Genomic DNA, 10,076 nt, shown 5'->3' on the forward strand with positions numbered 1-10,076 from the left:
GCCTGAAAACGCATATTTTTGAAAACGGGTTTCAAAGTGCACGTTTTTGAAAACGCCACCGTTATCGTTTCCGTGCAAACACCCAATACAGGAATCTTTGAAAACGGTGACGTCATGCACGTGCGTAGTACGTGTTAGGTATGTAGACATGGGCAATACGTGTCGATTTTAAAGGCAAGCGCGAACAAACATACACAATAATGGCGGAGTACATGGTACTGTTGTTGCTGCTCAAGAGTTTGCTAACGCTTCTTCAGCAAAGTGTGGATTTACTTCACCAATATTACAACCGACAGCGGAGACGCATCATATACATCATATAATCGTCACTTCCTTACAGGTACTGTTTACTAACAAGGTAACAGCACCAACTACTGTCCTGGCATACGTAATACAACGTTTTTGGCCGTTTTCGCGAATATGTGTAAACGTGAATCGCTTTGAAAAAGTTGTGTATACGTGAACATTTTTTAAAACGCAAGGGAAAAAAAATTCCATTTTTGACTACATCGTTGTCGTGTTAACGTAGCCTAAGCATCACATTTGTTGAAACAATGGCTTTGCTACAGTCATTATTAGTAATTACCATTGAAATAAAGGTGTCAAATCATGCTTATAAAAGGTATTAGCAGCTGATTGTACGTACACGTCATGCCTCTAGAGTTAGCATGGAGAACAGTTCTTTCTGTTAAGCATTATTCCTGGAATTTCACCAGTAAAACAACGAAGGAATGTTTTTACGGACCCACTGTTCTTTTACAAGAGTCTTGACAAGTTGTGCAAACTACTAGATTATGTAAGCATGGGGAAAAATAACAACAAAAATCACACATTAATGATAACATCCTCTTCCTCGTCCCTGATATCCTCCGACAGGCCGTCATCAGAGTGCCTGTTTTCTTCATCAATACTGCTACCATGTGGGTTGATGATGTACCGGTAGTCTCCACCAATAGCAAGAGCAGCTCCTGATGACACCATTAGCCAGTCCTTTTCATCTTCCTCTATACCTGCACACTGCCACGGTACCCCCCACGAGAGCTCTTCACTGTTATGGGTCCCGGTCTCTGCCACCAGCCCAGAGGCCTGTTCTCCATCCTCTTCCTCCAGGTTCACATACAGCAGCGGTTCTTTTACAGGAGCTGGATTCAGCTTTGCCCACAAGAGCTCCAACTGGTCAATAAGGTGTTGAAAACTAGGACGACACTTTGGGACAGGAGACCAACAGCTATGCATGATTTCATAACTGGAAGTGAGAAAAGATGGGATAGTTTTTATATTACATATATACACTGGTGTAAAATTGGTGTAAAATTTGCTAGTAAATTTCTAAAACAATTATAAAGAAACGGCAAAAGTAAAACATATGATTTAACATGAAATTTTGAAGCAGAAAAAATTAAACAGTATTTTCTTGTAAAACATACTTCAAAAATCTTTGTTGTTTTTTTTACAAGCAGAATTAATATCTAAAATTAGTGTGGGTTTAAAGAGTTTTGTGACATTTAGCATTAAATGCACTACCGTTCAAAAGTCTGCCGTTAATACGTTTTTTTTAAAGAAATGAATGCTTTTATTCAGCAACGATGCATTAAATTGATCAAAAATAGATACTTTTACATTGTTACAAAAAAATATAATAAATGCTGCTCTTTTGTACTTTTTATTCATCAAAGAACCCTGAAAAAATTTATGACAGTTTCCACAAAAATTATGACATAAGAAATAATAATAAATTTTTCTTGAGCATCAAATCAGTATATTAGAATGATTTCTGAAGGATCATGTGACACTGAAGACTGGAGTAATGATGCTGAAAATTCAGCTTTGATCACAGAAATAAATAAAAATGTATAATACATTAAACAGAAAACAGTTATTTTAAATTGTAATAATATTTCACAATTTTACAGTTTTTGCTGTATTTCTGTATCAAATAGATGCAGTCTTTGATCAAATAAATGCAAAAAGGAATGTTTTTAGAGACTTTCTCTTTTAGAGACATTCTCTATATATAAATATATATGATATATAGGGATGTCCCGAGCCGATCTCAAGGATCGGGATCGGGGCCGATCAAGCATATTTTTAACTGATCGGTATCGGCTCTCCTCAGTCCGATCCATATTTTATATCAGCTGTCATGCCGATGTTGTGCAGTAGGAGGCTGCAAAGCGTTTTTGAAAAAAGTTGCCAGCATTTTTTATGATTTTCACTCAAATTTCATGGCCCCCAGAATATTTTGTTTTATAAATATCTGAACATGCAATACACCAAAATAAAGAACAGAGCCTCTACTTTTAAACCATTTTATTCTAGCTTCAACCATTCTTTTTTTATCAACACTTGAATGTAGTTAAGTTTTATAATAAAAAAAAAGCAACATTTTGAGCAAAAAGCAGAGAAAATCATGTTTTTATCAAATACTACATCTGGATCATATTCAGTAGGATGATCAAAGCAAAGATGCAGTAGATCTCTTCCATCAACACCCCCAAAGTTTCACAGTCCTTTGCCACTTCCTGGATCGCCATTTCACTTGGTAACATTAGACAGTTTTCATTTATATACTGTTTATTGTTGATGATCGCATTGTTCTCATATGCATACATACGAGATCGCTCGTTTCTGCATCTTATTTGCATGTGTTTTTGATCGGCACATTCTAGACTCATTCAGGAGATGCACAATAGCGCCCCCGAACGTATAACAGCAAGAACACGGAAACCGAGAAAGGTATAACTGCAACCTGGAGATCTCCAAATGGGGGCGGGAACTTCGAAAGGGGGTGGGAGCTCCAAAATAGGGTGTGGCTTTCTCCCATTGACAGACAGGCACATGACACGCATGTGCAATTTTTTCCCCCAATCCACTTCAGTGCAAACTCCGCACAGTTCAGGAGATAAACAGTTAATAAGATAATGCGATATGAGATTGTTTCGTAACTCCCCAAACGGACCTCACCGGACAATGGCACCTTTTTAGTTACACCCAGCGTCACTACCCCCTCCTACTTTCGTGCCCCGGGACGCCCCCATTGCTTGGAACAAAGCGATAGAGTAAAATCTTTCCCCTGCACTGGGACGAGCCGTGGGTGATTCGCGTTTAAATCATGAAGCAGAGGTTCAAACTCCGGTCCGAACACCGCTGGCCACGAGCTTTGGGCTCTGCTCTCACGGAGAATATTTATTTATATAGCATATTTTATTTAGATGAACTAGAAACAATGTTTAATTTATAAACAATCGGCTGAAGCCACAGCCAATGGTGAAAGTCTTTGCGCGAGGAGAACCCGCCCCATTTTGGAGGTTCTGCCCACTTTTGGAGTTCATGCCCCATTTTGGAGATCTCCGGTCTGCAGCTATACCTACTTGGGGAAACCCGGAAAATTCTATGTTTGACGGGGAAGCGTTTTCTCATAAATAACGGAAAATCCCGTGTTTGGCGGGGAAAGAGTTAACTTAAGTGGGTTTGCCTACCGCCATTAGAAAGAAAAGAAGACACTCAAATGTGTGTGAAAGGCGAGAAAAGTGAGGTCTGTTCTAGCGCGTCATATTTGAGCTTCCATGTTCAGTATATTTGAGGCACACTTTTGTAACAATCACTCATTCATTTATAGTTTACTTTTATCTGCTATCTGAGACGTCGTTGCTATGGGTTGAGTCTTGATTCGGATTTGACTGACAGACTGGCGTTCTGACACCGCAAGCTTCATGCTTTCTAACCTTATCTTCACTTTATGTTGCAATTACTCTGCTTATTATATGTATAAAATACAAGAAGTTTCTATCAAATAGTCCCATATTCATAATTATGACCACAAGGTCTGTTTACAATGTCTACCATTGTAACATGTTTACAGTACATCTGCCAATGTCTTTATACAGTGTGTGCATATATATATACATAGAGTGAGAGAGTGTATCTTGTAATATATATACATATATACATACATACATCATACATATATTTCTTTTACTCTCTGCACAACTCTGCATACACTCTGTATACTTGAAGTGTGCACCAAACATACATTCCTACAGGAATATACAAGTATCGGATCGGATCAGATACTCAATATCAAATGACTCTGATCGGATCGGGGGCACAAAAAACCTGATCGGGACATCCCTAATATGATATATTAATTAATAAAACTTACATGTCAGCTGGACAGTCAGGAGGCTGTTTGAGTCTTTCTCCTTTGATAAGATACTCATATATTTCTGAGTTCTCCACCCCTGGATAAGGTGTTTGGCCTCTAGTCATGATCTCCCACATGGTCACACCAAATGCCCACTAAAAAAAAAACAAAAAAAAAAACATTAGTACCAGGCACAGTAAAAGCTTTACCAGATGAACAAGGGCTATATACACTAGTAAACACAGTAAAGAAATCATGAGCATTTTTGTTTTCAGAAACTGTCATTTTAATATATTACATATCTTTCTGGGATACTAGATTTTGTTTGATCATTCTGTGGTCAAATATATTTATATTATAACCACTAAATTGTATAACCAACCGTTGTGAGAATAGCAATGAAATAGTAAGTCTTCTGCTATTTTAAGAAGAATGTTTTTAAAATGTCTAAAACTATGAAATACTAACAACTAATATTAAAGAAATAACGTATACAGACAAACAGTGTTCATTACCACATCACTCTGTGTTGTGTAGACATTATCTGCCAGGCTTTCCAAAGCGATCCACTTTACAGGCAACTTAGAGACAGATCCTTGTCTATAGTAGTCGCCGCTGTAGATTTTCTTTGAGAGACCAAAATCTGCTACACACACGCTCATGTTTTCATTGAGCCTAAAATTGAGGATGCAGATGACAAGAAATATTACACTTGAGCTAATCAAGAGAGTTTGTGGTTAATTAGCAATATAAACTATTTGGATAGTTTACATGCACTTTAAATATGATCAAAAATGTGTCCCTGTTACATGCACATGAAATAACTCACATGCAGTTGCGAGCAGCCAAATCCCGATGGATGATGTTTTTGTTGCTCAGATACGCCATCCCTCGAGCAATATCCAGCATAAACTGGATAAGAATTTGCTGAGAGAGAGTCTACACAAACAAGAGACAACTTCAGACATCTACATCTACAGTAGCTGTGTGTTTCAGGAAGTGACAGGTAATAAACATACAAAAGGTTCATCTCCGAGGCGTGACATGAGAAGAAATGTGTGGAGATCTCCATGTTTCATGAAGGGCAGGATCACCATAGGAATAGGTAGCCTCTGCTGGGCTCTCCTGTGCAGACTCACACCTGCGGGAGTGAAATCACAACCATATTTGTTCCATATGCTAAAGCAAACAGATTGTAACCCAAAGGTCAAGCAGCAAAGGAAAAGTGTGCCCACTAACCAATGAGCTCAATGACATTGGGATGATGGAAGTCTTTCATATAGGCAGCTTCTTTCAGACATTGCTCAATGTCACTGGATGAGTTAATGTCAGCTGTAAGAGCACAGAGAGAGATGCATCAATGCACAGAAACAATGACAACACCAATATCATGGGCCATAGACATCCAACTGCTCATTAAACCAATAATTTTAGAAGTACACTTACTTTTTAGGACTTTCACAGCAACCTTCTGTCCAGAGTTATTTTCTGATTTGAGAAAAGCTTCTCTCACAGAGCCAAACTCGCCTAGAAAACAAAACCCAGATGCTATTAAAATTGTGTGTGTATGTATATGTGTGAGAATATATATTATTTTGACAGCAATGAACATAATTAAAGTAATGTTTTTGTTATATTGTTCAGAAATAAAGTGAAATATTATTGCAATTTCAAATAACTATTTTCTATTTGAATACATTTTAAAATTTAATTTATTCCTGTAATTACTCCAGTCTTCAATGTCACATGATCCTTCAGTAATTGTTCTAATATGCTGATTTGCTTCTCAAGAAATATTTATTATTATCAATGTCAAAACCAGTTGTGCTGCTTTATATTTTTGTGAAAACGGATTCACCAGCATTGAAAAGTCAATAAGATTTTTTCTTTTTTTTTAAGAAAAGAAATTAATAATTTTATTTAGCAAGGTTGCATTAAATTGATCAAAAGTGACAGTAAGGACATTTATAATATTACAAAAGATATTTCAGCATCTATTCAGTTCTTTTGAACTTTCCATTTATCAAAAAACACTGAAAACAAAAGTATCAGTGCTTCCACAAAACTACTAAACAGCAAAAATTATTTTCAACACTGAATCATCATTAATAATTAATCAAATAAACATCCAAGTCATTAATGCACCTTTTCCAAGCATGCGTCCCAGAGTTAATAGCCTTTCAGAGATGAGAACATCCTGTAACTTGGCCTTCAAATCACTGTTGATTCCTAGACTGTCCACTAGAGGGAAACAGAGTCGAAATTCATAATTTCCTGTAAAAACATGTACTGTTGGATGTCAATGATGGTGCAGTCATGCGTGCCAGCAACGTGTTCACTTACATGTGGATTCAGGGGGCTCAGGGAACTGCCTGTTGAAGGACCTGGCAGCTGTAAAGGAAACTGGTACATCTGTTCCTGAAGCTGCAAATGCAGACCTGCAAACAAACCAAAACATAAAAAATAACCCATATTTCTTTTTTAAATAACAATTTCGAAATGCATTTTAACCAAACTGCCTAAAAAGGTAAAACACACAAACACATGATGATTAGAAGTGAGAAAATGGATTTAAAATTCCTGGACTGCAACTTGGATAGATTTTTTTAATCAAGTTTTTAATCATGTTGAGCATAGCTGATCCAAACTGTAAAAGGACGGATCACAGTTTACCAGATTTCAGTCCTATTCCAGACAAAATGTGTAGTTACAACATTTTGAGCAGCACATTCAGTAAAAACATACCCAAACTGGGTCTCTTTGCCTCTGTTGCGTACCAGTACAATCAACAGGAGTCCCACCATGGTGGCCACAAGAAGGCTGAAAATATTCAGCTCAAGTCAGTTCAGTATTGATTCTATTCAGTTCAATAACACTGTCAATGTTGCAATGTTCATCAATTGCGAAATTAATCATTCATTTTAGCTATAAAGCAACTCTACAAGAAGACAGTAATGTCATTATCCAGCTTCAATTTTGAATCAATTCAGTTCAATAACAGAGTCAGTGTAGCAGAATTTCCTTTATAAGTATGTCTTCCTTTACAATGATGTACCTGACTCTCTCCTCCCTGGTTCCACTGCACTTTATATGCCAGCAACCTTCCACGTAGCTCCTCCTGTTCCAGTGCCGCCCAGGACAGAGTGAGCTGCTGCTCGCTGAGTTCAAAGGTAAAGTTCTTTGGAGCTGCTGATGGTGCTGTGTAAGAAAGTTATGAAAACAGTCAAAAAAAAAAGGGAGAGTGCAAAGGGTCAGTTACCACTGTACAGACAACAGTATGAGTCAAACGCCTCTGCATAACAATAAATAAGTCACAGCCAGGCCCAGATGGAATATTTTCACATTTTCTCCACTAATTTTTTTTTTTTTTGGTGGCCAATGGAATCCGTGTAATGGATTTTAAATGGATAGAAGAGAGTACTACACCCTTATTTATAGTGGAAAATAATGGGGAAAAAAATCAGCAGTAATCAAATCCATTTAAACAGTTGCAATTACTATTTTGGCCAGTAGGTGGCAGCATATTGGACGCTGTATGTGGCAGCATTGCATTGAAATGGATTGGGGACACGCACAATGGTGCATTGTACCACTCAGCCTGGAATCTACTGGATTGCAGCCAGTGCTAGCAGTTTACAAACATGCAAACAGGGTCAACTTCAGAAACCCCTTCTGCTCCTCAAACCCATCCACCAGCTCCTCCCCTTCCAAACCCCCTCACCCCAGGCATCTGGCCAGAACCAGCTCTCTGGGCCATTTGTTTACTTCCAACCCACCAAAACGTTGGTCAGACCAGCTAATGGTTTTATTCCCGATGGAATGTTAAAAATGTTAGTCACTCAGGACTGTTCTACCACAGTTTATAATTAAATATGTCAGAGTCAACTAGGGAAAAAAATTCAGCAGTAATCAAATCCATTTAAACAGTTGCAATTACTATTTTGGCCAGTAGGCGGCAGCATATTGGACGCTGTATGTGGCAGCATTGCATTGAAATGGATTGGGGACACGCACAATGGTGCATTGTACCACTCAGCCTGGAATCTACTGGATTGCAGCCAGTGCTAGCAGTTTACAAACATGCAAACAGGGTCAACTTCAGAAACCCCTTCTGCTCCTCAAACCCATCCACCAGCTCCTCCCCTTCCAAACCCCCTCACCCCAGGCATCTGGCCAGAACCAGCTCTCTGGGCCATTTGTTTACTTCCAACCCACCAAAACGTTGGTCAGACCAGCTAATGGTTTTATTCCCGATGGAATGTTAAAAATGTTAGTCACTCAGGACTGTTCTACCACAGTTTATAATTAAATATGTCAGAGTCAACTAGCTCTCATTGATCCAAACCTAATAATTAAGTGATGTATGCAGCAAACCATGTTGTAGAGAACTATAAGCTTCCTTCGAGATGGATCTGAATTCTACAAACGCAATTTCCTTCCTTCCTTCCTCTCTTAGTACCTCAACACACTTCATGCAGACACAAAGTGTAGGGGTGACCAGATCAAATTTCACATGAAAATCAAAAGAAATTATATTCTGCAAAAGGAAAATTTCTGTAATTTAGCAATTTAATTATTATTTTTTTTTATTAAAAATATTTTAAATTGTCATATCACATATCGAATAAGTCCTAAAAATAAGTCTTATTTTCTTATATATATATATATATAGAGAGAGAGAGAGAGAGAGAGAGAGAGAAAATAAAACATTTTATTTCATTTGCTAGTTGCCAGGGCATTTATCATTTTCATTTAGTTTAAATTGAAGTACTAAAATAACTAAAACTAAAACATAATAAACATAAAAAACTTTATTGACATAAAAAAAAAAACTAATAAAAACACAACAAAATTACTAAAACCTTAAATGAAATTAAAATGAAAACAGAAAATATACAAATAAAATCTAATTCAAACTATTAACAAATAACAAAAACTATCATAGAAAATGTCAATGTGATTTTCAAACCTAAACCCTTCTGACCAATGAATTTGAGTTTTCCAACATAGTCTACACACATTTCGAAAATATGAAATATTAAAAAAATAAAAAATAAAAAAAAATTTTGGACTAGAGAAGATCTGATCAATTTTGCCCATGGGAACCTCACCATTCTGTAACTCAAACAGCAGGGCATCGAACTAGCTATGCCAAGGTCATGGGTTCGATTCTCAGGGAATGCAAGAGCTGATAAAATGTTTACTTTGAATACAATACAAGCTGCTTTGGATAAAAGTGTCTGCCAAATGCATGAATGTAAGTCTGTAATTTAATTTCAACAGCAATGCCATTTATGTTAATTTGACTCCGAACACATTAGAAAGAAACACCGTGCATGCATAATGTCATTACCTTATCTAATGTTTCACATACCTGCCTCAGGAGTGTGAAATCCCACCCAGGGAGAGAAGGGGGAAGAGCCCACCTCATTATCACACCGGATTCTCACACTGTAATTTGAGTAACTGCTGAGTCCTTCAAACACATGCTGGAAGGGAGGAACTACCACATCCACATCAGGAAGTTTTACCTTCTTTCCAGGTCCCTTTGACACCTACAAATGGATCACAGACAGATATTTCTCATCCCATTATGACACATAATCAAAATGTAACTCTAAAAAAAGTCATTTTTGTTTAAGCATATGGATTTGAATCCTGGGGATTCTGGAAGAAATTACATTTGCTAACTATTTACTCTATTTCTGCCACTGAATATATATATATATATATATATATATATATATATATATATATCATAATTCTATCTTTTCCATTCATTGTTTTAGACAGAGCTTCTGCATATCATGTTCTTTAAAGTGGTCCTGTTATGTCCCTTTTTACAAGATAAAATACAAGTCCCCAGAATTTGTCTGTGACGTTTCTGCTCAAAATACCCCACAGATCATTAATTACATCATGTTGTAAATGA

General features: G+C 37.1%; 1 pseudogene; it reads right to left on the reverse strand.

Annotated features, from left to right (window-relative positions):
- Positions 1-349: 349 nt before the first annotated feature.
- The window catches only part of LOC107725754 (tyrosine-protein kinase receptor TYRO3-like), a 26,377-nt pseudogene continuing 16,650 nt past the window's right edge, over positions 350-10,076 (reverse strand).

Source organism: Sinocyclocheilus rhinocerous, unplaced genomic scaffold, assembly GCF_001515625.1.
Source record: "Sinocyclocheilus rhinocerous isolate Xijiao unplaced genomic scaffold, SAMN03320098_v1.1 scaffold1004, whole genome shotgun sequence".
NCBI lineage: Eukaryota > Metazoa > Chordata > Actinopteri > Cypriniformes > Cyprinidae > Sinocyclocheilus > Sinocyclocheilus rhinocerous.